Below are 27,889 nucleotides of genomic sequence, written 5' to 3' on the forward strand. Positions count from 1 at the left end.
GGCGCCCGCATCGGGATTTTATCCCGCCGATACCGAGGAAGACTCGTTGACGAACATAGCGAAAAGAATACGCTTAGGAAGCCTGTGCAACCTTCTCGTAGTGATCACAACCTGCACGCCTGACGCAAACAGAAATGAGTTGGCACCTGATGGAAAATATCAAACAGTAAGTTTTACGGTGGGTTTAATATGCGGGTTAGTCGCGTGTGGTGCGATGTAATTCATTTAAAATAAACTTTTGAAATAACCAGTACGGTTGTATGGCAATAACGCAACGCAAACCATTATGTTCTTGCTAATTGCGTAAACTGCGGAGCTTTTCGCGCGTTTTTCCGGTGAAATGGGTGTTCCATGTGAACTATCGTTCTTATTGCGGAAAAACACTTAGAGAGCAGAAATTTTTGGAAATGCCTATCTGGGGTCGTTATGTACCCGTCCCTACTTTGGAGCACCGCTCCGTTGTATCAAAATTAACCGGAAAACATTTGGTGTAGTGGCAGAAGACTATATTTAGGATTTGATTTGGAAAGGCACTAACGCGACCTACACGCAATTGATAAACCAATTCTAATCCCGGTTGCTCTTCTCAGGCCCAAAGGAAATTCTACTCTGATTTTTGCCCAATGCTAAGTATAATTAACAGCTTTTACGAATTTTCCCAAGTCTCCTCATTAACCCAAATCCTTATGGTGTGGAGAAGAGCTTCTGACAAACTGAATCTGGAGAAAGTTCGAACCATATCGCTTATGTTCTGGAGAAGGCCCAATTAAAGCAAGTGTTTTCTGATTGATTGATTGATTGATTGATTGATTGATTGATTGATTGATTGATTGATTGATTGATTGATTGATTGATTGATTGATTGACATGTTGTGAGGTTTAATGGGGTGACGCTACACACGCTACACTAGCGATGAGGCTCGCCGTAGTGTAAGGCTCCGTAATAATTTTGGCCGCCTGGTGTCTTTAACGTGCGCTGAAATTTCGAACATACGGGAGTTTTCGCTTTTCGCCTCCATCAGAAAAGCGGCCGCACGGCCGTAAATCGAACCCTCGTCCTTGGGCTCAACAATACCGGTAGTGGTTTTCAGCTGCTTGCTTTACTAACATGACAAAAGTTCGCAGCTCCTGCTCTGCTCCTCTCGCTATAGCAGCCCCAAAACAAGTTTGCTTGGATTGTTATCTAGCTATGTACGGTTAGCAAGTACGTTTTCAGGCATTCATCTCAGCAATGCACGCAAAAGGGCAACAGACTTGATTTTTCCTCCATTTTTCGAAACAACCCATGGGAACAGCAACGCGGCTAGTTTGTTGGGGAGGCGTCGTTCACAGCAGCTTTTTTCTGCCATCCAGCGCAATCAATCGTACGACCCGACGTCGTCGCCTCGTAGACTGGGCCGTTATTTCTCGGACGCCAGTTGTAGCGGCGCTGTAAATGATTTCCGCCCCACTGACTGGCCGCTTTTCCCGTCGTTAACAAAACTCTCCGCGAAGTCGCCGCAGCGCTTTGTGTGCCCGAACCGGGAGCCCCGTGCACTGCTCAGTCGCCCAGCCACCGCACTTTATGTCGGCGCGGAAAGCAAGGATGCTAAGAAGCGAGAATAAAAGACCCCTAAGAGCCCCAGAAAGATTAGATGCCTTGCCAGGCGGTGCCACGCGAAGATTAACAATGATTTGAGTAAGAAGCCAACGACCTCGAATGAGCAGCCTGCAAAGGAAGACATGCATGAATTCGTTGCTTGAAAGGAAAGTTTTTCAAACAGCAAAGATAGGTGCCTCTTTTCGGCGCCATCGTCTTCGGTGTTCAAAGCGGATGAAAGATCTCTTGGCGGGGCCCAAGCTTCTGATGTTGATTAGCGCGCGGTATTTTTCGAGCCGCGCTAAGAACGCTTCATTTTGCCGTTATTCAAAACTGCGCTGGTTGTCAATGATGCGGAGCGTGCGGTCCTGAAAAACAAAAAAAAAAGCGTTATGCTGGGTTAACAGCCCCGAGCTTTTATTGATTTGATTGTAGGGTTGAACGCCCCGACGCAACGCCGGCGATGCGGCGCGTCGTAGTGGAGGGCTCCGGATTAATTTTGGCCACCTGGGGATCTTTGACGTGTGCCGAAATGTCGTACACACGAGCGTTTTTGCTTTTCGCTTCTATCAGAAAAGCGGCCGCCACGGCCGGGAATCGAACCCGCGTGCCCATGCTCAGCATCAGAACGACTTAGCCACTGAGGCACCGCGGCGGACCAGCATCGTCAGATATTTTCCTTCTGCGTTTTCACGGCGTAGATCCCATCCGGTTCTGCCCAGACCCGCCGGTGGTGTGACTACATGGTGGCAAACTTGAATAGTACCACAAAAGCCTACTGGCTGCGAACCTGTGTGTGCACCGGCCTCAAATCCGCATGGGCTGTGAGGCATCACGTGGCGGTGAATGCAGGCATGTGTAGGCCTAGCTGACTCCCCCGTTAGGCGTGCGTCCGCTTAAGCCTAGCTTCATGCCTCGAAATAGAACGTCAACAGGTACTCGAAAATTAAGGCACAACGAGTTCGGCTTGCTTTACACGTCGCTGGGCTGATCGACTAAACGTTAAGGCTGAAAAAAAAGACTAATAACAATCTCGCGCACGCGCCCTCCTTAGAGATTGACCAATGACGACGACTCATGCGAGCAGAAGCTCAATGCCGATTTTCGCTTACCCAAAAGTGTCTCTTAATTTTAAACCGAATCTGTTACCCTCTCGTCAGTCGGCCATTCTTGGAATCCAGAAGAAAAAATGGCCGCGTATCTGCCCTTTTTGTGGCAAATGTCGACGAAAGACAATAGCTGACTGACGCCCATGCCAAGTAAATGCATCCCTTCTCTTTCCCGTTCACCTCTCATGCTGTTCCTCTCCCGTCTCGTTCCTCCAGAGATAACACGCTAGGTGTTTGCTCAGGTCAATTTAAATTTACCGCGTTCCACTGCTCCAAGTCTGGTGCCTCGCTGTAAGCGCTGCCGTACAGCGGAGAGGCGTGTGAGTTGAGGCAACGTACTACAACGTTTATAGAACCACGTTGGCCTTCTCCACGAGCGTTCCAAGCCGAACGTCAATCCTACGTTGTGGAACCTTTCGTTGCTGTCTTCGTTTGATTTCTTAAATGTCGCCAGGAGCTTTAGTATCGCCGGGTACAGCAGGCGACGGTTTTCTGCAGTTGATGTAATATGTGATTTCCTATTGGAAAAACTAAGCATCTGTGAACTTTTTTAATAAAGGAACACTGCAAATAACACTTGTGTGTTGATTTTCTGCCTTATATTTGAGTAATGTCTTGTTCTTGTTCAACAATGTCGACAAGTATGAACACTGACACCGGACTTAGACGTTTAGATTTGGCTGTGGGTATATAAGACTATTGCGCAGCTTTTGTTTCACTTTGGTCGGGTGGCTGAATGGAGTGACAGACACTGCCAAATACTGAAAGACGTAACCTGTTCGGACCTTTACGACATTTAAAACAGAAATTAAAACTGGATCGGCGCCTGGTGAGGACGGTTTGCCAACGGAAATACAAGCAAAAAAGGGAAGAAAGCCAATTCGAACCCAGGTTCAGAAATGCTGGCAAGATTACACGACAGTTGAGCCATTCGGATACAACCCAATGCTGTTGTTCGCCTTGCGTCCATCAATAGAGGGTAGAAAGCGTTAATAAGCTTAAAAATCGCTTCGGGGAACACACCTGAACTCGCTTCGATACAGGTTGTTTGCATGTGCGTTAGGTTGGAACCGACTCAGACTCTCTTGCGTAATCGGAACGAGGCGACAGATATTCATCCCTCTGGCGGTGACCTTTGTGCCTTTGGGAATCCAGCTGCACTTGCATGCACGCGGTTACCGGTTCACCGGTTCACCGGTTCACCGGTTCACTGTCTGCAGCTGTCCCTGGCCACCCTGGCTTGTCATCCTGAAGGCGTCCTGAGCAAGCAAAGGAAGCGCGCAAAGGAAGCGCGCTATACACTAAAGTATAAAATACGTGCTGAATTCCCTTTAACTCTCTTAAAGAAATATCCTCTTTAGTACATTGTGGCATGGTTATCGGGTAGCATGCTCGGCGGCAGTAACTTGTGAACGGTAAGTTGCGCGTTGTTTGGACTGGGTCTTGGGTTTTCTTCATTTTTGAAGAATAAGCGAAGACGCTCTAATTGAGTTAGCCTCGTTAAAGACACCATTAGTTGAAGTAATACGTCGGCCAGTGCAAGAGATTCGTACAAGCTTCTATAAAAGCACATGTTCGCGGACTCTTCTGAATGATGTTTACTTCAACCAGCGTGACCTGGGATCGCGTCGAAGTCCACTAAAATGCTTTTAGCCCGAAATCCCTCTACAAAATGCGTCACGTGTCAGGCCCGCATTTTCTGATGTTAGAGCTTCCATGGAGCCTATCTATTTTAAAATTGTAGGGTTGTATTTTTTTTCTCTCTTTTTGTTTTGAAATGAATAGGAGGGCTTTCAAGCAGGTGGCATCATCTCTTAAAAGCTTCGCAAAAATCTTTACCTCCCTTTTCTATCGAGGGGCTAGACTGTTCTCTTCTGTTCCGAACTACACAATAACGTACATAGCCGTGTTTCGTGGCCCGCCGGTGTCACAGCAGTAAGGGGAAACGGACACACATGAAGTAACTTGGCTTAATCCCATTTTCTCCCCGTAGATAATTAAATTTTCATGTAGGCGTGGTGAGCCTGTTGCTAAGACTTCCTATTTATTTCAATAAACAAGTCTACATTCCTAAATATTGATAGGATTCATATCTGTACTTAGCCTCATTTCTTACTTTTCGCACGGCAACAGTGTGCATGGGACACATCCAATTAAAAAAAACATGCCCAATCAAGCCAAGAGGTACACCCCAGGGGTCGGTAGTGTCTCCCCTACTTTTCAACATCAGAATGGAGGACTTGCCCACTTTACTAGGCGCCATCCCGAATATCCTTCAGTAACCAGGCATTATACTCCTTCTCCCCGTAGATGATTACATTTTTCTGTAGCAGCGGCGAACCGGACCCTGCCCCTCCACGCTTGACTACATGTTATAGCCTGAGAGGGTGCGACACCGTACCTACTACTGTTTTTAAAGCATGCGGTGAAGATTTCAATAATCGGAGAAGTGTAGTAATTATTTTGGTGCTCGCTTTTTTTTTGTCTCGAGGTTTCAAGCCATTAGCATGACTGAAAGCGTTCTTTCTGCTATAAAGATTTCTAGCTCACAGCGGCGCTGTTGCAAAATTGCCAGGAAAACTACTTCGCCGTAATGCAATTGTTTAGCACAGGTTTGTCTCGCAGCTTTTGATAAAGTACGGCATAAATTATCATAAATTTTAATAAATTCCTATGACACTTATCAAAAAATATTATAATCAGCCGCTGCTGTAGAAAGGTTTCTTCGCTGGTCACTCTACTTTGCTACTTAAAGCGCACCATAAGTGATGATGATGATAATATTTATAGTTGTTGTGAAGCGCCCTGTCAAGAAAGGCGTCGATACTCCTGACGGTGAGGGCAATATTGGCGCGAACACTACGGACAGCCGACGTTCTTCCTAGGGTAACCAATGCTGTAAACGGAAGTAATGTCTCTCATTGTGAACACCGTGGGTACATAATGTTGGCGGCAGCAATTTTATTAGAAAAGGATTGGCGCCCCTTGCTCTGAGGGACAGCGAAGAACTGCGTGAGGAGCCGCGCTATTCCGACACCCCCTCACAAAAGGCGAGGAAGTCTGAGGCGCACACCTCAAATTTTTTTGGTCCGGAAACGGTTCTAGCCGCGAGATAGAAACTGACACCATAGGCCCTACAGGCGTCGCCAAACTCGACCACAATTTCAGTCTTTTGCCACTGACCCAACTATTCTCGCCAGTTCTATTCCGTTCGGCCAATGCGACAGAAGTTGTCAGGCAACTCACTTCTCGCAGCGTTCAACGCTGTGTTAAGGCCTTGGAACGCTAAGAAAAAGGGTGATTTAATTTTTGCACGAGAAAACGCTTCAGCCTTTCTTCTTTCAACGTTCTACCCAAAATGTCATGCTTCCCGCACTTGCGAGTGCATTCCACAGGATCAGATCTCCGTCCTTTGCTCGTCCATCCGGGGGCTAACCTCCCTTCCAATGAAATCCTAGCGCGTGAGTAGCAGAGACAAGGTGGGAAGTGCAGTGGAACCGCGGGAGTAGGGAGATTGCACGGGAGGATTAAGTGAGAAACGACGAAGCCGCGTGCTGCGTGACGAAGAATGTCCGCCTTTGCTATATTATTTTTTCGTGTCTGTCAACAACGTAAAGTAGGTTGGAGAAATGTTATTTATTTCGTACTGCAAAATAGCAGTGGTTTTAAATTACCAATAGGGAACAAATCTTGTTAGCCATAACGTATGCAAAAATGCTATAAATCCACAGCAGCGCAATTCTCTATGCCTAATGGTAGGTTTGTCGTGATTATGACATACTCTGCTGCGACAATATCGTCGTCGCTAGAGGGACACATGCCTCGCGTGTGATCTTGGCGTCGTTACGGCTGCGGTAGTGTCAATTGGCGGTGGTTTTGTTTTAGCTGCAGCCTGCCTCTTTGCTCTCAGTGCGGCGTTTTTCCGTTCACTACCAGCTTTTTCTGAGGGGTCCTTCCACGGGTGACCATGATTCGCAGCTGCAGCCGAGGAAGGCGCTTCACAGTTGACCGAGTAGAGGCAGCACGGACTGGACGGGAAACGTGTCCAGTGCTGCCATCTTCCTCTCGTTGCTATCGTCCTTATCCGTTTCTGATTGCGTCATTTTCTTCTGCCTGTCACTTTGACTGAGGGTATTAGCCAGTCACCAGAGTTAGCAACGCGTGCGCGCTATTTGTGCAGCCGTGCTTTGCAACTTTTGTAGCTAGCATGGTCATATTAGTCATGTAGGACTCCAGTACTGGGATTTCATTGTCTTATTATCTACCTTATTATCCTTATTTGCTTTGTGCCATTTCTTTCTTCTCTGTGCTACCATAACTCAAAAGCTCGCCCAATCACCCTGGTTAGCCTACATATCAGGCATGTCCTGCTACTTTCAGTATGAGCATGTTCAAGGTATTCCCGTAGTTCTTTCACACTGCGATTGCGTCCTCTCACGACCATCGTCATGATCCCTTTTCCATAGCATAGTTTTTTTTTACTTTATTCTCCGCTTTTAATTGACTGTAGGGATTACCGCACCGACGCAAGGGAAATTCTCCTCTTTTAGGTTGCCGGTGCGCACACACGGGGAAGATTGCTTCCTCCTTCTCTTTAGGTTCCTTGTTCACCCTTGCAAGCGCACATATTCGCTATTGGCGCAAACCTGGTTTGTTTCTTCTGTTATTAGCACGCTTAAATTACTCCTGCAAGCCTCAATAAATGTCTCTGACGTGTAATTCTAAGTCGAAGGCCACGATGCATTCACTAGGTCGGCCTTTTGCAGGGTGAATTGTCAGCTCGGAAATGAGTAACTGGTTGAGAGAGAGAGAGAGAGAGAGAGAGAGAGAGAGAGAGAGAGAGAGAGAGAGAGAGAGAGAGAGAGAGAGAGAGAGAGAGAGAGAGAGAGAGAGAGAGAGAGAGAGAGAGAGAAAGAGAGATAGAGAGAGAGAGAGCGATATATATATATATATATATATATATATAGAGAGAGAGAGAGAGAGCGAGAGAGAGAGACAGAGAGAGAGAGGGAGATAGAGAGAGAGATTGATAGAGAGAGAGAGGGCGAGCGAGAGAGAGAGCGAGAGAGAGCGAGAGCGATATATATATATATATATTATATATATATATATATATATATATATATATATATATATATAGAGAGAGAGATATATATATATATATATATATATATATATATATATATATATATATATATATATATATATATATATATATATATATATATATATATATATATATATATATATATATATATAGGAGAGAGAGAGAGAGAGAGAGAGGAGAGAGAGAGAGAGAGAGAGAGAGAGAGAGAGAGAGAGAGAGAGAGAGAGAGAGAGAGCTTTATTGTAGCGGATTGTGGTGTTTAGCGCGCCGAGGCTACACCCGGGGGCTATGGGGCACGCCAAAGTGGAGGGCTCCGGATTAACTTTGATCACCTAGGGATCTTTAGGGGCGCGCCGAAATCTCGAACACGCGGGCGTTTTCGCTTTTGGCCTCCATCAGAAAAGCAGCCACCACGGCCGGGATAGCACGTGTGCCGTTCGGCTCAACAGCACAACACGGGGTAACTCGGGGTAACCACAACTCGGGGTAATCTGGGGTAACAACAGCTAGGGTTAACCAAAACTCGGGTAACCACAACTGGGGGTAATGTGGGATAACAATAGCTAGGGTTAACCAAAACTCGGTGTAACGCGGAGTAACCACAACTCGGGGTAACCTCGGTGATGGTGCAAAACTTGTATCCGACATACTTCATGGCGGCGGGAAATGTGAAGCAATTCCTGATATACATATACAAGTCAAGTACATATTTCTCTGAAATAGAGTGAAAAAAAGCAAGTGCAATAAAGCCTCAAGAAAGTGTGGTGTAAATGCAGTTCAGTAAGAAAAAGTATCTATAAAATCTGCTTTGGTGCACGCGCGGCGAATGAAATGTGCGGAAACTAAATAACTGCTGGCTTTTTAGTAATAAGACCGAGAAATTGATCCGAATAAAAGAAAGTGCCACAAAACGAAACGAAAAACCCCTGCAGGAGATGATTAATTGCTAAAACCTCGCTTTAATATTAGCTTGATATTCCGAGCCCAGTTTACAGAGATAATGAAGATCAAAGGAGAAGGAAAGAAGGCCCAGAAAAAAAGAATGATTATAAGCACACGAAATGCGGAACTATTAGGATTAGGCTTTATCATTAAAAATGAGCCAACGAAGAAATTTTCCGTCGGTCTTTTTATCCCTCTCAGCAGTGCGTGGGGTTCTAGCACAAGAGGCGGGCTCTTTCGTGTCAAGGATGGAGGAAAGCGGCGTTCCCACTCCGGATAACGAGACTCCACTGCCCCCCGGGAGCGAAAAATCGTGTATTGACAAGGACCAAGAAGCGAGCGGTTTCGCTGTCGCCCTCAGCGAGACGCGGAGGCGCACCAATTCTGAGAGCATCGAAACAAAATTGATCACCGCTTCTGCCGACGCTACCTGCTTCCTGAGAGAGGCAATGGCGAAAGCGGCCTCCAAACATAATCCGCAACTCCTGTGGGAAATCTTTGTCGCAGATATCGCGCGCCAAATACTGGTGAACGTCCCGGGAGTTGTTTGGGGCGAATGCTACGAAGATGTCATGAGAGAAACCGTTGCGAGTGAGGCTAATGCCAACGACACGTGCATATGGAACGCAGACGCGCGTAAGTCCGGGTTCAGACTGTTGCCGCAACTGTCGTGTTTCCTCTAGAGAATGACGTCATTTCGCGTCTCACCCAAGCTAACTCTGTGGCACGCCGTTTTTTTACGTCCACAGCTCGCGATATGGCTGTTACGTTGGTAGTCTGAACATAGCCTTAGGCTATGCAGTTCGGTTCAGGTTACGCAGTTCGGTTGGCTGAGACGTGAAATAATGTCATTCTTTAAAGATATTAAGAGAGTTGCGGCAACAGTCTGCACCCGGCCTAGCCAACAGATAGGAGACCCTCGCGTTCTTTAAGAGCGTTGTACATCCTAAAATGATACAACAAAAACGTTTACGCTCTAGACAGGGAAAGAGATGTAGGAGACGTACACAGTGCTCCAACAACCAACGCTTCGCCCTGGAAGAAAATCGCCGAATATAGTGCGCATGTACAATAAAGGGGGGAAGGAGATGCGTAGTGTAGGGGACCACGGGGTGCAGGGAGGGCTCTTTATAATTCTGTAAGGTAAGCTACTTCTTCACGAGTTAGTCATTGCGAACTTATTCGGGACATAGTGATGTAGTGGTGTAGTAATAGTTTTCAACTAATGCAAAATGACAGTTGCAGGATTAAGCAAACAATGCATCGAACAAACACATGACGTCTGTTCGTGTTCGAAAGATTCAGTTGTGAGTGGGTTTCGGCAACTGAGCCTGAAAGAAGTTTTGATGCAGTCAAGCGTAGTTTTACGTGAAAAAAAAAATCCCCCGCCGCGGTGGCTGAGTGGCTAAGGCGTTGTGCTGCTGAGCACGAGGACACGGGTTCGATTCCCGGCCGCGGCGGCCGCTTAGTAATAGAGGCAAAAAGCAAAAAAAAAAAAAAAAACGCCCGTGTGTACGAGATTTCGGCGGGCGTTAAAGATCCCCAGGTGGCCAAATTAACCCTGAGCCCTCCACTACGGCGTGCCTCATCGCCTGCGTTGCGTCGGCGCGTTAAACCCTATAATCGATTGATGGTGGGGTTCAACTCGCCGCCGCAGCGCAGGCTATGAGGCGCACCGTCGTGGAGGACTCCGGATTAATTTTGACCACCTGGGGATCTTTAACGCCCGCCAAAATCTCGTACACACGGGCGTTTTAGCTTTTCGCCTCCATCTAAACCCTACAATCAATCACATGTACGAAATTGATTGATTGTAGGGTTCATGGTTGTGCTGCTAGATGCAGGCATGTAGGCAGATTTAAACAGCTTCATTACACGCCCCATTCACAAATGCTCCATTCATACTCTCCATTAGTAAATTATTGCAAGCCATTGTGTAACAACTTCTTGCCCTTGGTATCGTTGAGGCGACAATAAATTAAGAAATCATCCGCAAGTAAGCGTAAGACAGTGTTCTTATCAATGACATGTCGTTTTCAGTACTTAGGAGTATCGTATTAGCAATGAATCATTAGCGACGTCATTCGACCATACAACCCCTGCACCGCCACACGGACATGACGAACAGCCATCATCCTACATGCGGTAGCCAACGCTGTAAAAATAAAAGCCGAATTCCTATAAGTTTGTACTTATAGGCTGTATTCACTCCACGTCCGTAGCACTGTCTTCTACTGCATAGTTCCATAACATGTGCGCCATAGTGGCACGATCGGCACCGCACACCGCACATACGTCGCACGCATGCAGGCAACCTCGTGAGTGCGCCGTCGCTGGTTACGTCGGGCTCCGGGAGATGGCGGTACTTGTCTGTGCTAAGCACACGATGTGTGTTGGACGTTCCCAAATCTACCCCACTAAACGCAGAGTAATGCCTCGACTCCAATGTGAGTGCGAACAATAACTTCTCTGTTGACCCCACCGTTGAGAATCGGGTTGAAAGAGAGCAAACAACGCACCCCGTTGTTTTTTTTTTTTTTTTTTTTTTTTTTTTTGCGGCGTGCGGGCGCACTGGCATAAGCTACGCCATGACCGTCGCACTTCGGCCATGTCCGTGGCCGTTTCCAGTGTTGCCAGGCGAAGAAATCTACAGCTCAACTTTTCAGTGAATATCATCTAAACTGTAAGGCGACACCGGGTCCAAAAAAATAAAAACAGGCTCTACCCAGGTGAACAAGAAAAACCGCCGTGACACATCTGCTTCGCCGCCGAGCCATTCGTGAGCCACCATTGCCAGCACCTTCACGATAGGAGAGACAGGGAATTTCAACAGAATGCCACCAGCGCCCAAGCAGCGCCCTAAACACTGCCAAAAGCTGTAATTGAGTGCCATACACCACGCAGAATTGGTGGCACGTTTGTCGGCTCACTCGTGTGCATCGCTTTCATAAAGATAGCAGTGGCTAATGTAATTTCCCCCGAGCTCATCCCCAGGAACTCCACCGGCTGCCGTTGCGTGGGAGGGCTGCCGAGTGTCTTCCCCTTCGGTGTTTATGAGTCCCTCCACGTGCGGTATCGATCCGACGTCCGGATGAGCAGAAGCTACGTGGACGAGGATTAGGATTATTCGGTCCGCACCATGAAGTACCGATCCGACCGCGCACGCCTGCGTAGCAGCTACCGCGCCACTCTCAAAGCACTCAGCCACAGCGAAAAAAAAAAAAAAAGCCCGCACCAAGCAACACGATTAATATGCGAACGCCGCTTCAAGAAGCCAATTCGCGGAAACGTGCCCAGGCCACGAGGAAATGGATTAGTTGTGGCTGGTCTGGGTCACCGAACGCTGCTGTTAACTGCTACGCACAAACTATGTCAACTAATTTCTTAACGTATCTCTATCGCTTCTGTAAACCGTGTTTGTAACGAAATGCATTCAATATAACGTGTAGTGCAGTGACAATACTGTTAGCGGAATTTTGTGCAACACAGACAGTACAACAACAATATAGTAACTGTTTCACTGTTTCACTGCCCGCCTCTTTTGTATTACAATTTGGTTTATTGGTGCAAACGTTCTGTGTCTGCACAATACTGTAGCCGACCGATTTGTCGGACCTGGAGAGAAAATCAAAACAGTCCCCCATAAAAGGAGGAGTCCGGACTATTCCGCGAGTTGCAAAAACGAACTTTATTTCATTTAAATACAACTGAAGAAGTCGCCAATGGTTCCTTCCCCCAAATTCCTGTTCCGTGTGAGAACGTCTGCTTGTATCTCTGCAAGCGTGACATTTTCTTTGTAAACATTGGACAACAGCGCCAAAGCCATGTTCGCGGCCGTTTCAAGTGTTGCCAAGCGAAGAAATTGATAGCTAAATTTTTCAGTGAATACCACCTATACTGAAAGTCAACAGCGAGTAAAAAAAAAAGTAAACAGGATTTACCCGGGTCAACAAGAAAAACCGCCGTGACATATCGGCTTCGCCGCCGAGCTACTCGCGAGCCAGCTCTGTCAGCGTCTTTGCGCGAGGACAGAGCGAATTTCAACACAATGCAAGCAGCGCCCAAGCAGCGCCATAAACACAGCCAGTAGCGAAAAATGCATGCCAGAACACCGCGCAGAATCGGTGGCACATTGCTCGGCTCACTCGTGTGCATCGCGTTTATGAAGACATCAGTGGCTAATATAATTTCCACCGAGCTCTTCCCAGGGAACTCCACCGGCCGCCGTTGCGTGGGAGGGCTCCCGAGTTTGTTCCCCTTCGGTGTTTATGAGTCCCTTCACGTGCGGTATCGATCCGACGCCCGAATGAGCGGAAGCTGTGTGGACGGAGAGTGGGATTAATCGGTCCGCACAGAGAAGCACCCATCGGAGCGTGCACTCTTGCGCAGCAGCTACCGCGCCACTTTCAAAGTACTTACTGCACCACAAGCGAAAAAAAAGCAGGCACCGAGCAACGCGATTAATATGCGAACGCCGCTAGAAAGACCAAATTCGCAAAAACGTGCCCAGGCCACGAGAAAATGGATTAGTTGTGGCTGGTCTGGCTCATCCAACGCTGCTGTCAACTGTTACGCACGAACCGTGTCAACTAATTTCTTAACGTATCTCTGTAGTTTCTCTAAACCGTGTTCGTAACGCAACGCATTCATTCTATAAGGCTGGGTTCAGACTGCTGCCGCAACTATCGTAATAACTTTAAAACATGACGTCATTTCACGTCTCCGCCAACCGAATTGCATGACACGTGATTCGTTTACGTCCATAGACCACGATGTCTTTTACGTCGGTAGTCTGAACACAGCCTAACATGTATACGTACAGTGACAATTTTACTAGCCGGAATTTTGCACAATACAGACAGGCTGGGAGCAACAGCAACTGTATCGCTGTACTGCGGCCCGCCTCTTTGGATTACAATTATTGTTTTATAGCACGAACATTCTATGTTCGCGCTATAACACGCAGGGAACACGCGTTTGTTCCCTGACCCACTCCGCTCTCTTCTTGTCCCTTGATGTTACACCTATCATCTTCCGTTACATTGCTCGCTGAGTCGTCGACAATTTAAGTTGAACCCTTTTAGTGAGCCTCCAAGTTTCTGCCGCGTAAGTGAGTACCGGTAATACGCAACTGTCATACACTTCCCTCTTCAGAGACAATGGTAGGCAACCATTCATTATGTGAGAACGCCTGCCGAATGCTCTCCACCCCATTCTTATCCTTCTAATTATATGTGCCTCCTGATTCGGATCCGAGGTCACTACTTGGCCTATGTGGATAATATATTCCCTTACCACATCCACTGCCTCACCGCCTATCCCACACCACCGTGGTCTCCCGAGGCTGTCGACATGTATTTACCGCTAAGGTATGGGGAATTCATGTATAGTGAAGGGTTCGCAAATGACGCAGCGTACAGGCTGCTTCCACGTGGACATCTGTTCCCTCCGATGTGGCCTTCTGTTGTGGCCAAAAAGCGGAGACATTCACAAGCCATCATGAGACAGGTGAAGGGTGAGAGACCAGATTTTGGCAAATTTCGTAACTTTCGCTCCTATCACCCCTATTTGATATATGTGCATGATGAAGAGGTTAAGAACGGCTTTGATGACGTTTTTATCATCATAATCATCAACAACAACAACAACAGCCCACTAGGCCCACTGCAGGACGAGGGCCTCTGCCATCGACCTCCAACCGCTCCTGTCCGGCATTGCTCGAGGTCATCATTTGCCTCTGAGATTCCTTGTTTTGTTTCTACATCGAGAAATCGTCCTTTTCCTTCTAGTCCCGTCTTTCCTAAGTACACCTAAGTACACCGGTGGTCGTTTCGCCCAACTACGTGTCCAGCCCAGATCAATTTCTTTTTCTTTATTTGAACTACGATATATTCTACTCTAGTTTGTTCTCTGATCCAAGGATCTCTTCTCTTCTACCTCAACGTTACTCCTATCATTCTTCTTTCCATGACACGCTATGCCGACCTAAGTTTGCTTTCAAGTTGTTTAGTAAGGCGCCAAGCTTCAGTGCCTATAAATGCCTATTTTCAGACCTGGCGCCTATATGAACAATATTAAGTTTCCGTTTTCGTTTTCACGTGCACTTTGAGATCTTTATTCATGTTACTGGCCAGCATTGACTGTTCGAAACAATGTGGGGTTCAACCTAGTCGTCTAGTTCAACCATGGCCTGAAAAACAACCGTTACAGCAGTGGAATTGAACGGTCTTTTTTAGTTACAAGAGGCACAATTTTGAACCCAGAAATCTGGACATAGTGGAAGTTTTTTATTGTTTCCACAATGCTTACAGCGATTGTTTGAGTACGCTCCACGTGGTCTCCAAATAGATTTCTTCAAACATGCGCATTCGAATTTTCGTTTCCAGAAGCATACACAAATACAACTCTATTTTCAACATAACGGTTGAAGGATCCCCCTTCGAGCGTAAAGGGTTCGCGAGCCCGAACCTGCCCGACGAAGTAACGCCGATCCGCACGAGAACAAATCACCGGTTTATTCCGGGAAAACCAAAACACGAAAAAACAAACAAAGCAGGTTGGGAGGCAATAAAAAGAGAGCACAGCAAGCAAACGCCGAAAGCGCGTAAAGAAAACATCGCGGTGGTTGAAACCCTGCTTGTCCAGAAAGGTACAGCATGGTGCTGTACACTCACGACGACGTTCACTTGTGCCGACGTCGGGTGAAGAGCGTCCGCCGCGGACGCTGGTTGCTCCTCGCGGTCCGGGCGTCATGGTCGTGGCTCGGTGCGCGTGTCCCTCGGTGCGCACTGTCCAGCTGCTCCTGTGAGCGCCGCTTTAAAGCTCCTCGGTTCGTTGTGCGCATGCTCCGGCGTTACTTGCCCTACACGTGTTCGTTGCGGCTCACTGTTCATCGCACACGCGCGCAATCCGCGGGCGCACGTAGGGGCTGCGTCCCTACACGGTAAACATTGAACGCACCTTTGTAGGCAGATCATTCCTATATTGACGACCCAACGGCGAACCCGCACCTGCAGTTCCTTACGCCTCAAAAGGGACCCTGCAACGCTTTCGATAAGCGCTTTCACTCTTCCCTTCGCGTCTGGAACCACTGCGAAAGCTGTAGTCATCGCCAGCACGGAGCGGCACTGCATGATTTGCTCGTCGCAAAAGATACACCTTCCATTTATGCTTTGTTTTTGAGTCTATTTTTTAAGTTGCTATCGAAAAGCGTTCATTACTGCAACTGAAGAAAAACCGGCCACCTGCCGCTACATGGCCTTAGTGACGTAATTCGAGCCGTCGAAGAACGTCAAGAACGGGAAAGAGAGGACAATCGTTTGAGCGAGTTTACAAGTTATCTGATGGGCATAGAGCAGTAATTTCTGGCTGAGGTACTTTGCGACACCCTAATATAAGCACCGGGTGGTTTGAGTGACAACGTTCTGCAAGCATTTATGATGTCAAAAAAAGTCGAAAAAAGTGTTGCAGGGTTCCTTTAAAATTCAAACTAACGACGGGCTCTAAAACGCACTTTTCTATCAAAATTACTGGTCGGCTGATAAACGCCTTTTCAAATTCTCTCAAATGCGTGGAAGTGTATTTGTCAGTGTCGGGACATTTTCCCTAAACAATTTAGATATCATCCTACACGAAAAAATTGCTAGAGGTATACCGAACAGTCCTCATGCAAAAGCGCGTTAACTTCTTACTAAATAGTCATCTCTCTTGCGGTTATTTATATCGGTTTTTGTTGTGCTGTACTTAAATTGCGCCAGACAGACATAAAGTAGCGTTTTTAATGAGAACTTCTTGCTCTCAAGGATTTACTTTCATTCCTGTTTCAATATACGCGATGTTCGAGCAAGCGATCGACAGTGGTCATTGAATATAAATGTGAGCAGTGCGCTCGTTGAATTAAGCCAATGAATCACCATCAGTCCAGCAGTTTTATGAAGCGATTGAACGCGGCTATGTTCAGCTGTTGGAGCCTTTGTGCCACCGTAAAGAATAACATTGTTGGTTTTCCGGTCGTAGATGCAAATCCCGCACGTCTTCGTTTGAAATTCCTTGCGTTTATGTAAACATTTATGGTGCCTATAGTCACGACATTTGAAGCCTAACTGGCATGCTGTTTTCAGCATATTTCTGGCACCGAACACGTGCATTTTAAAGTCTATAAATCCAGCCTCTAGTAATCACCCACAGCCCTGATGGGGGCTCAGATTGTGCTTTAGATGAACAGCTTAAGTTGGCTCATCATCTGCATTAGGTGCGCATGCTCAAGTAGCCTGTCATTAGCGCACCTTTATATGCGGGCCCACGAATTAACACAGCGCCGAGACATCCGATAAAGCCTGCTTTCGCTCGCCCATTAACCTTAGCGGAAGTGCTCTTCTATAATTCAGAAAATCCCCGGTCACCTAGCGCGGGCTATGGTTCAATTATTCTACACCAAAGAACCGAGAAGGAAGAATTTATGAAAGTGACAGCGGAACTGGGGGCGTAGAAAATCGCTCAGCCAGAGATGGCTGAATTCCCAAGCCTCGGTGGAGCTCATTTTGAACAATATATGCTGGCCCTATATTAGTGGTGGAAATGACTTCCTGTCACGGGGCGCCCAAATGGTTTGTGTTCCTCTTAATATTTTTCTTCTTGACCGGGCGAAGGTGCGCTTTAGATACGCTTCTTTTTTTCTTTCAGTTTCCAAAAGTCGGGGTGTTTTGATCCGACCCGCACTTCCAATGCGTTTGCTGAATGAAGCTTGCTGCTAGGTGTGCATTTAAATCAAGGCAATGAAAATTTGAATTCCCCGCAATATTCAGGGGCGAAGAATTTCGATTTGCGAGAAGCACCTCACCTTGCAGTGCCCGTCTGTGTGGTGTCGTTGAGAGGACCGCTGTAAAACGAATGGAAACAATTCAAAGTCAGCGCGCGCATTCTCTGTCTACGACATCAATGAACGCGTATCCCATCTCTAAAGGAGCCATGCAAAGACTGCAGGTCTTTTGCTAAAGCAACATACGCTTGAAACGGATATGTAAATGGGGAAGACAGCGACAGCGACCACCCAAAGGCTGTGCGCAACTTATTTGGCGGTCGACTCGGGATTTTCCCGCACAAGCTTTTAGGCTGTTAAAAATTTCAGGGGGGCACAAGATTCTTTCACCTTGGTATGTGTAGCTTTTTTCCTTACATGAAAAGGGCGCTTTTACATTAAGAAGACAAAATCATGGCTGTGTAATTACTTCATACATACTTTTCTCGTGAGCGATTTTTTTTTTTTACATTTCTACCATAGGCTTTGACTTCGGCGTAATTTGCCCTAAGGTAGGTGCTGTTCTTTCCACAAGATTGCTGTCACGTGACCGAGTGGCAGAATCGTCCAGCTACGAGCCACACGTTTTTGTGGCCGGGCGCATTGTGCGGTGAAGGTGCCTCGCACCGGTTAGCTACGGGCTAGTGTAGAGGTGCCCCACTCGCGATGAGTCCTCTGCACCACCTGGTTATTATGAGTTTAATTATCCACCTCCTCCTCTGGTCAAGCGGCTGCACAGGACGGACAGAACAAAAACGGCCAGTAGTCCGCCATCACGCAACGCGAGCAGGGCCCTGCGTTCGGGGAACCTCAGGGGTCACCCAGACGATCGAAAAAAAGCTGACAGATGGTTATACAACAAATATAGGGACGACGTGCCCACGACACTGCCGCAGCACTCTTCCAGCATCGCTTTTCGGCTCCATTACTTCGTGCATACGCCGCCGGGCTTTTCTGGCGCACTCCACCTCTGGCACACCGGCACAACTGGCTCATCAACAATGCGGATACGAGAAATCACTGGAACTCATTCTTAGCACTCTCCAATGACAAACAAAAGATTGACAGGCGTTTAGGCTGCGTCAACCACGGATTACCGTGCAAAACCGCTAACGTTCTTTCTTATGTCGCTTTTAAAAGGGCCATGAAGAGAAGCTCTGTTTTATATAAAAAAGCAATTTTCGTGTTTCTCACTCAGCGCCGTTCCAGCCGCGGAAGACGTTTTTTACTCGAGAAAACGCAAGAAACGTTAAGATACTTTGAAATTTCGCGCTGGTTGTCTCGTAATATGGGCAAAAATGACGTCATATGGGCCAGCGCTAGAAATACAGCTACCAGCGGTTCAACTGCATGTTAGCATTCAAAAGACGCGATCAAGAGGCCTCACTACAATGACCCAATCATGTTTTTTGGCGGTGGCTTTGGTCGGAGTCCGCCAATCGCACAAACAAAATTATGTGACGTCATTGAAAATCGCCGAAAAGGGGCTGGGGAGCCGCACTGCTCCATGTGTTTTCCTGAATATTTCGATTATTTGTTTGAAGTTAGCGATAAAATTTGTATTATTGTTTTCGCGACAATTTAGTATTTTATAATGCACCAAAGTTGTATTTTGCCTACATTGGGTACGCGTCGACCAGTGGTTATGTATTAAGCACTTTGACAGGCTTCCGAGTAGGCTAAGTGGGGCACAGATTTATTGGGGCCTACCTCCATAGTGCACGCGGCCAAAATGAATTGATTGATTGATTGATTGATTGATTGATTGATTGATTGATTGATTGATTGATTGATTGATTGATTGATTGATTGATTGATTGATTGATTGATTGATTGATTGATTGATTGATTGATTGATTGATTGATTGATTTCCTAGCATGCACCAACCTCATCAAATGTTCTCCAATACACCACTGCTGGTACGTTCTACTGTGCGGGTGTGCATCACTTTCTGGAGTCGCAGCGGCAGATGTCGGGTATGCGACGCCTGCTTCAAGCTCTTACGACATCAACCGGTACCCATGGCCTCAGCTTGACGTAAGTACAATGAGAGCATTTCCTAATTGGTTCCAGTTGGTTGACGACGTTTGTCCTCAAAGCGTGACGTTTGGCCTAGCGTCCTATGACTCGGTTTCATTGAAGGTTTAAGTCAGGTCGAGCTTCGGTACTCGTTTACGACGTACACATCAAAGTGCGACGCTAGGGTTAACGTCGAGCCGTAAAATTCCCCTGCTCGGCTCATGCGAGTTATGATAGGAAAGTACGAGAGTCTTCACGAATGAGGCATGACGCAATTACTTCACAAAACAGGCTTCACAAATTTGCCGTAAAACTGGCAGACGTGGGCCGTAATTTCGCACAAAAAATGTACATTCTTACCCACTTATCAGCGCAAAATACACAAGAAATACTCGGAGAGATCTTTAGCTTGAGCAGTTTAAGTTGCCTCTTCAAACGCACTCTTCTGTTATTTGACGCGTATGAAAGCCGAAGTTCCTCGTCGAAGAATCTTTCGAAAAGTGTAAGGAAAGAGCGTACGTCCATGACCCATATACGCAGCCACACAACGTGTCAAAATAAAAACATCGCCACATAAAGCAATATCCACATCAGAACTTGCATTGGGTGAGATTCTTCATAACAAGATTAAATACATACCACGAGTGGGGTGCATGCTCGCAGTTGGCACTCTCCGCAACAAAGCCAGTTGACGCGCCTTTCAAAAAAGAACGCGTCTTGAAGCAGGCGCCACTGGCGGGAGAGGAGAGGCGAAGGAAGTCGCTGCTCGAGTAGCATACATATGCGGCGCCACGTAATGCATTGCCTTAGGGGTGCGTATTAAGATGATGCAAAATGTTACCCTTTTTCCGCCTGAAGAAATAAAATTGGGTGGCCTTCATTCCGGCATCCGTTAAAATGAGTTTTCCCGAAAGGAAATTGGGCCTGCTCAAAAAGAAACGAACCCAAGAATTAAGAGCATTGGGCGCCTACATAATGTGCGGGATTGCGAGGCTCTCGAAGACGCCCGACGCAAATGGCGCCTTCGGAGGAGGAGGAGGGGGCGGAGACTGTTCGATTTTGTCTGCTCGAGCCATCACCGCAGAGAGATGGTGGGATGGAAGAATAGGTGACAGAGAGAACGAGAAAGAATTAAACGAAATCTGCGAAGGAAAGCTTCTTTGTCCGAACAAATTTCAAGCACCACAGAGGATGAGAATTTCTAGCGCCAAAAAAGGTAGTTTCGTAAAACTACAGCGCATCTATCTCGCTCACAGAGCGCAGCAGTGCTACAGAACGCGTTGATGTTGGAATTGCCGAAGGGGATGGGTGTTTTGCTCTGCGCTGGGAGGACACAGTAGTCGTTAAGCAATTACGCGAACTGGAAAACGGTTCATTCATTATCTGTACGAACTCGTCTTCCGCCCGCTCTGTCACCGCCACTTTCGTTTGATGCGGGAATTAGTCAGGGGAGCCCCTGAAGGCGCCCCAACACGGTAACTCACAACCGAGGACGCCTCCCTACTGTTCAGAAGAAACTTCGGGGGAAGCGTATATAGTGCCGAAGACTTGGTCAAATTGTTTTACGGCACACTGCATGCTGCGTTTTCCTCTGAATAAGTTCTGGTAAAGCAATGCAGCATTTTCCTTTCCACCACTTGCCCCTGGGCTTAATGTTCATCAATGTTTGTATTTGGCGGCCGACACTGCATTAGACATGGCCTGCCAGGAATAGTGGGGAATGCGTGCTTTTCGAAAGAGGCGAAGGTTCATCGTTTTGTTTTAATTGGAAGTGTTTGCATGAGTAGGCTACCCTTTCAACAGCGAATCTGTTTAGCAAATCGTAATTTTCCGTGTCCGCAGGTAAAAATACCAAGAAATTTGAAGCGCGCTCTTATGAGCGCGGGCCTCGGGGCGACCGCCCGGCTGTTAACAAAACCAAGGAAGGGCAAGCGCTCGTGTGTGCGCACCTCGCGGTGACCACCCAGCGTCCCCTGCGCACGCTTTTTTCAAGCCAAGCACACCCACTTAGGGAGATTGGCCAAGATTGGCTAAAAAAGACCTCCAGCGTTCGGCGTAATCGGGTCAACACCTGCTGCGCACGACAAATGCACTTCATAGCATACGCCCTTCCAAGGTGATGTCCAATAATTTCATTTTCAAAAAGAAATGAAAGAAGCTCACACTTATAGCCACAACGATGGAGTAAAGGTAGTTGTGGCAGCGACGAAAAAGCAAATCGGCTGCAATCGTGGACTTAAACCTTCGTGATGGGCGTGAAAGTTGCGTAAAGCTCCGCTACCTTAAACAGGCGTTTGTGTGAGCTTCCTTCATTTTTTATTCATTTCCATTACTTTCCACGCTGAAAACACGGTCCTTTCCCTTGCACCCTACACACCACATGGCACAAGAACTAGTTTCACCTCACTGCCCACCCAAGACACAAGCACTAACTTTCCAACCCTACCCCCGAGCAGTAGAACTGCCAGCTGGCCAGCGGCAACCTCGCTGCCCAGCTCGAGCTAATATCCTGAGCGAAGCTGGCCGCATGCACCCAGGACTTAAGCGACTAAAGACGTTGCTCGCAAGGGAGGAACGACTCAACCATCTCCGTTCCACCTCAAATAAAAAGTTTATCTTACCCCCTGCGGTGACTCAGTGGCTAAGTCGTTGTTCTTCTGAGCACGAGGACGCGGGTTCGATTTCCGGCCGCCGCAGCCGCTTTTCTGGTGAAGGCGAAAAGCAAAAATTTCCGTGTCTACGAGATTTGGGCGCACGCTAAAGATCCCCAGGTGGTCAAAATTAATCTGGAGCCGTCCCCTACGGCGCGCCTCATCGCCTGCATTGCGTCGGCGCGTTGAACACTGCAGTCATTCAATCGAAACGTTTGTTCTTTCCCTTTCCTTACCTGTTTGTGCATTAAAAATGAGTTAATACATTCCTGCCACTTAAATCTGACCAGACACTTCTCACTAGCAATTAACTGTGTACTATAGAAGTAGTTTCAGTTATGCTAGAGCAAAACCAGCCAGTGTTCCACAAAAATGAGAGCTCGCTACAAAATGTGGGGCCTCACCGATGATTAACCTTATGCAATTGATCGCCAATGATGACGGTTTGGGGAATTTTTCCTCCTGATGACTGCCATCGATTCCCGCAAGAAGACAGCTCTTAGCTAAAAGTAGTTTCTAGTTTGCTACAAGGCAGATTCCTCAAATCTAGCTGTTTATCATGGCACAAGCTTAAAAATCTAGGCTATAGGCTCAAAACTAGCGAAGTGTTAACGTCTCTCCTCAAAAGTACGCAGTCCTGCAGCATGTCAGCTTGCTGTCCTCGAAACGTTCTCCCAAGAGATTCTTTTTAGCATCGAAGATGTTTAACAAATCGTAATTTTTCGTGTCTGCGGTTAAAAATACCTTGAAATTGCAGAGCGCTCGCACGTCAGCGCGGGCCTCGCAACGACCGCCCGGCAGTTAACAAAACCAAGAAAATGCCTAGCGCTCGTGTGTGCGTGCCTCCCGACGACCGCCCATTGTTTCCCGAGCACGTGTGTCAAGCCAAGCATACCCACTTGGAAATACTGAAAAAAAAAAAAAATACTCTAGCGTTAGCCGTAGTCGTGGCAACACTTGCTCGGAACGAGAAAGACACGTGATAACGGGCGCCCCTCCAAGGCCATTTCCACTGATTTTCACTTACAAAAAAAAAAAAATGAAAGAAACTCACACCTATACCGACACTGATGGAGTAAAGGTCGTTCCGGCAGCGAAGAAAAAGCAAATCGGTTTAATCGTGGACTTAAATCGTCGTGATGTTCGTAAATTAGGGTTACGTATAGCTTCGTTACCTTTAAGTGTCACGCGTTAGTGTGAGCTTCCTTCATTTTTTTTTTCTTGCGTGGAGAATCGGAAATACGAGGAACAACAGGAATCAGTTGTGTGCCCGCAGCAGTTCCTGTTTCCACAGGGGTGTTCGAGACGGGGGCCGCCGAATTTCGCTCGGGCGTTGTTGCTCAATCCGCGCTGTGATTCGCCGACCACCGAAGCGGCCGCCGGGAACCGCACAGGAAGGCAATCGGAGAACACTATGGTCTCAAATGAGAGCGCTGTGGCGCAAATGCCACCTTTTTTTTTTGTCGCCGGCTGGCTCTGCCGAGACAATCACGCGGCCCATTGCGTCGTCTGTGGGTCGACAAATCAGATCCTCGCAACGCCGATACAAGGACAAAAAAGCCATTGCGTCCGATACCTTCTCGGTTTTGCAGCGGCCTCGTGAACAGGCCAGCTCCTGCACTTACGCTCTACCAATTTGTCTCGAACCTTTTCTTGTTGTTGTTGTTTTCTCTTTGAACCGAACTGAAAAAGCTTTTCCCGGAACCAATACTTTTCCCGGAACTAAACGGGTGGCTCGAAATTAATTCAGCGGATTTGTGAGTCGCACTCGCTTCCGCATTCGTGACAGAAGAGCGAGTTATCTGTTTTAACTTATTTACCCTATGCACCCTGTGTTCAGCTCCCCTTTCACACACGCACACAGAAACTCCATAACAACTCCTGATGTCGGTTTCCTGTCCCGTTTCTTAAAGGTGCTTTGAAGGTCCTGGGTTCGTGTCCCGCCCCGGAGGCCTGTTTTCCTCCCCTTTCTTTTTAAAGCGAAGCTTGCTTTGCCTCACTGGCGGTGACGGAACGCGTCACGCTCCACGGGAAATCCTTCTTTACACAATAGGAGGGCACACGATGATGATGTGTTTGCACAACAACACATCAAGCGTCGCAAAAGAAAAAAAAAGGAACGCTTACCGCGGTCGGTATCGAACCTGGATACCACACGGTATGATGAAGCCGACGTCTATGCGATTGCGCCTTTCCGAAACGGTTGAAGCAGTTTGTATTATGGACTTGGACTCAGGTCGCATGGGAGAAAGCCTCTCGTTTTAACCATTTTTACCCGAAGAAAGGAGGGGAGGAGGAGGAGGAGGAGGAGGAGGAGGAGGAGGAGGAGGAGGAGAGAAACGTTTATTGGAGCGGAAAGTGCTGTTGTGGGTGGCCTTCCTAGTCCGCATAGCCGCGAGTCGCGGCAGCTGCTCTTGCCCGAGACACGAGGTTAACCTGCGTCTGTAGCAGGCAGCTGGTCAGCTCGCACTCCCACTGCTCCAGGGAGGGCGAAGGGATGGGATTTGGGTGGTAGGGGCAAGCCCAGACCAGGTGGTATGTGGTGTTGGGGGTTTTACAGGATGGGCATTTGTAGGGGTACATGGCTGGTGATAAGTTGTGTAGAATTGTTGTGTTGCAGTATGTTTGGGTTTGTAGTCGTCGCCAAAGGAGTGCGTCGTTTGTGCTGAAAGATGGATGAAGAGGAGGGTAGACGAGGCGATTTCGACGGTAGTGGTACAAGCTGTCTGTATAACGACTCGGGACTGGGAGGCGATTGAGGGATTCCGGTGGGTCTTCTCAGGCTGCAGGGAATGCCCGGGTAGTAAATTCGCTGGCAGAGGCATGTGCCACCTCATTCCCTGGAAGGTTGGCGTGGCCTGGTGTCCACACGATGTAGATGGAGGGCAGCTTGTGTATGCGTCGTAGTATGTCGAGGGCTTCAGGCGAGTTACATCCTTTTTGATAGTGGCGGCATGCTTCCTGGGAGCCTGAGATGATGACAATGCAATCTGTCGTGGCTGTGGTTGCAACTAGAGCTATGGCAGTTTCCTCTGCTGTCATGGAGGTGGTAGTGGCTAGCGTGGCGGACGTCAGGAGGGTTTCCTGGATGTTGAGGGACTTTGATTTTTTTTTTAATTCTGCAAAGTGCGCGCCAGCTCCCGGAATTGCACATCATCTAGACCCCCGCACACGAGCCCTTCGAGGGCAACGAGGCGGGACACGCCGCTGCACGCGTTCATACCCACAGGGCCGTTTCTGAAGAAGGCGAATTCACGCAGCCCCTTTCCTCTCCCAAGCCCGCTACTCTTAATTCATACACGGACATCCTCGCCCATTACCGCCACGAACGACGACGCTTCCCGCCACCACATCTCTATTTATCCAGAGCAGAGGCGACTGCCTTTCGCGGACTTCAGACAAACTTCAATCCTCCCCCCACTATCCTCCATGCCATATACCCCACCTTCTACTACGCTACGTGTAATTTCTCTCCCTAACCTGCCACCCTGTACCACATGGTATGGGAGTGTCAGAAAATACCATCCCTTACCCCAAATCCTTACCCAACGTACGAACAGTGGGCGGGCAATCTGGCCAGCTCCGGCCTCTCAGTCCAGCGTAGTCTAGTAGAGATGGCTACGGCAGCCAGCGCGGACCAGGGATTCCCGGACTACAGGAGGCCCCCCACCGGGCGGGCGCCCAACCATCAGCGCCTGAAGAGCGTCTAAATACAGTTTATTCACAAACTTACTCGCTCACTTACTAAATCACTCACTCCCTCACTCACTCGAAAAAGGACAAATATACTGCAACACAAAAAACTGCATGACTTCCTTGTTCTCTTCCCTGTTTGGCGTTCTTGACTGCTGACCGTCCTTTGTGCAAGGACACATTGCCTGAGCTACCCCGGCTGCTTGTACATAGATAACATCGCTCTGTAGAAAAATCACGTAAACACTATGCTTCACAATCAACCACCATTGATCTCGTTTGTCCTGCCGCCACGTTGCAATATACGGCATTTACGGACGTCTACTAGCCACAGAAACTCACTCGATGAGCCCAACAACGCTGCAACGTCCTTCTTCCCATTGTACACGTCCCTTTAACCTGGAGTTGTCTGAGCGGGAGCAATGACATTTACATTTTTAAAAAGCCAAAGAAACCGAATGAGAGCCGAGCCCCTCTCATAGACTCTGATAGCCTCTCTCATAGTCGATATTTGGCATCGCACACGAATTTCGATTGTTGTTGGTTCACGTCGTACCCGGGCAGCATTTATGTCTCCCTTTCTGTCTTTCGAACGTTTTAAAAATTAAACCGATTTCAACACGAATAATAATGAACTATGCCCCCTACGCTCTTTCCACGGCGTCCCTTACCGCTGACTTCTATACACACGCGCGCGAGCATGCACGCACGCATACACGCAACCACACGGGCACACTTGTACACTCACTCACCCACTCACCCACTCACCCACTCACCCACTCACTCACTCACTCGCTCACTCACTCGCCCACTCACTCACTCTGCAATGTACTGCGTTAGTATTAGTTCATTGATGACCAAAATGTAATCCCCAGAGCTAAAGCGACTGATTTTATCCCTTAATAACAAGAACACAATACATAGTACACATAGTATGCACAGTACAACACATAGTATGCATAGTACAACACATAGTATGCTTTTCGGCCAGGTACACAGGAATAATATAACATAATGCCTCCTCGATCAGAATGCCTGCACCAAACCGGAACCCTCGCTCAAGCAAACCCAAGCGATAAAGTCTGCACTCGACGTCGCCAACTTTTGCTCTTGAGGTGAGGGGCTGCTAGCGGTTATTTCAGCCACATGCAATCTTTCGCGTGCTAGACAACCTCGTGCGCGTGTGCCTTGTGTTATGTTTGCCCTAGTAGGGATAAAGACTGCTGGTTTATAGCAGAAACATCTGCGGAACCTCCTCGGAACGTCCACGAAACGCCCAGAAACATCCAACGGGGACGAAGCGACAAAGCGTCGGCGTCGTGACACCCCCTGGGGCGGACGACGATCCAGCAGTCCCCCGGTGGCTCGGAGCTCAGGGAACGCCGTAAGTGGGCGTTTTGTAATGACATGCGACGGCACGCTCGCCGGCCGACCTTTCGTTCCCCTGGGGCCGTTCAAACATTGAACAGTTTTATTCCCATGGTCTCCCAGCGAATATGCGCAGCGACACTGCAGTCGAACGGTTTGCGCCCGACATGGCATCCAGCGCGCTGCAGCCAGCCAGCCCAGTTCATCGCACCGGCAATGAAGAGTAAAGGCCTATCTCGACTCGCAATGTACACCCGCACCAGCATGCAGCAGCGTGGCACAGTGCACGTGGCAGGCTAGAAAGCCAAGAGAGAGGGCTGTTCCCAACCCCATCCCCTTGTCCAGCTTTCTCTAAGAATCCTCACAGCATTCTCTGCAAGGTATCGCGAAGGTGCAGCACCACTCCTATAGTTTTTCATCATTTCCCAAGGATGCGATTGTCTGAAGGAGCTCGTCACGGTGAAAATGCTTTATACAAATAAAACAGAGCACGAGCATCTGTTGGTCATGGGACGGGAAAGCCGGAACAGTAACACACAAGTGACGGCTAACGAGACTACGTAAATGACGTCGTGCTTCCATAAACGTATCGTTAGAGTGAAAGGACCAATAAATACGGCGCA

At 47.9% G+C, this 27,889-nt stretch overlaps 1 protein-coding gene across 1 annotated transcript in view; it reads right to left on the bottom strand.

Moving 5' to 3' along the window:
- Positions 1 to 27,889, bottom strand: part of LOC144161704 (uncharacterized) — a 277,618-nt gene that overhangs the window by 225,226 nt on the left and 24,503 nt on the right. Inside the window, exon 2 of the mRNA XM_077692325.1 lies at positions 17,577 to 17,615. The gene's annotated coding sequence lies outside the window, so the exon portion shown is untranslated. The remainder of the gene's footprint in view (positions 1 to 17,576; positions 17,616 to 27,889) is intronic.

The sequence above is a fragment of the Haemaphysalis longicornis genome, unplaced genomic scaffold (genome assembly GCF_048455015.1).
Source record: "Haemaphysalis longicornis isolate Haplotype H1 unplaced genomic scaffold, Haemaphysalis longicornis Haplotype H1 scaffold_12, whole genome shotgun sequence".
Classification (NCBI taxonomy): domain Eukaryota; kingdom Metazoa; phylum Arthropoda; class Arachnida; order Ixodida; family Ixodidae; genus Haemaphysalis; species Haemaphysalis longicornis.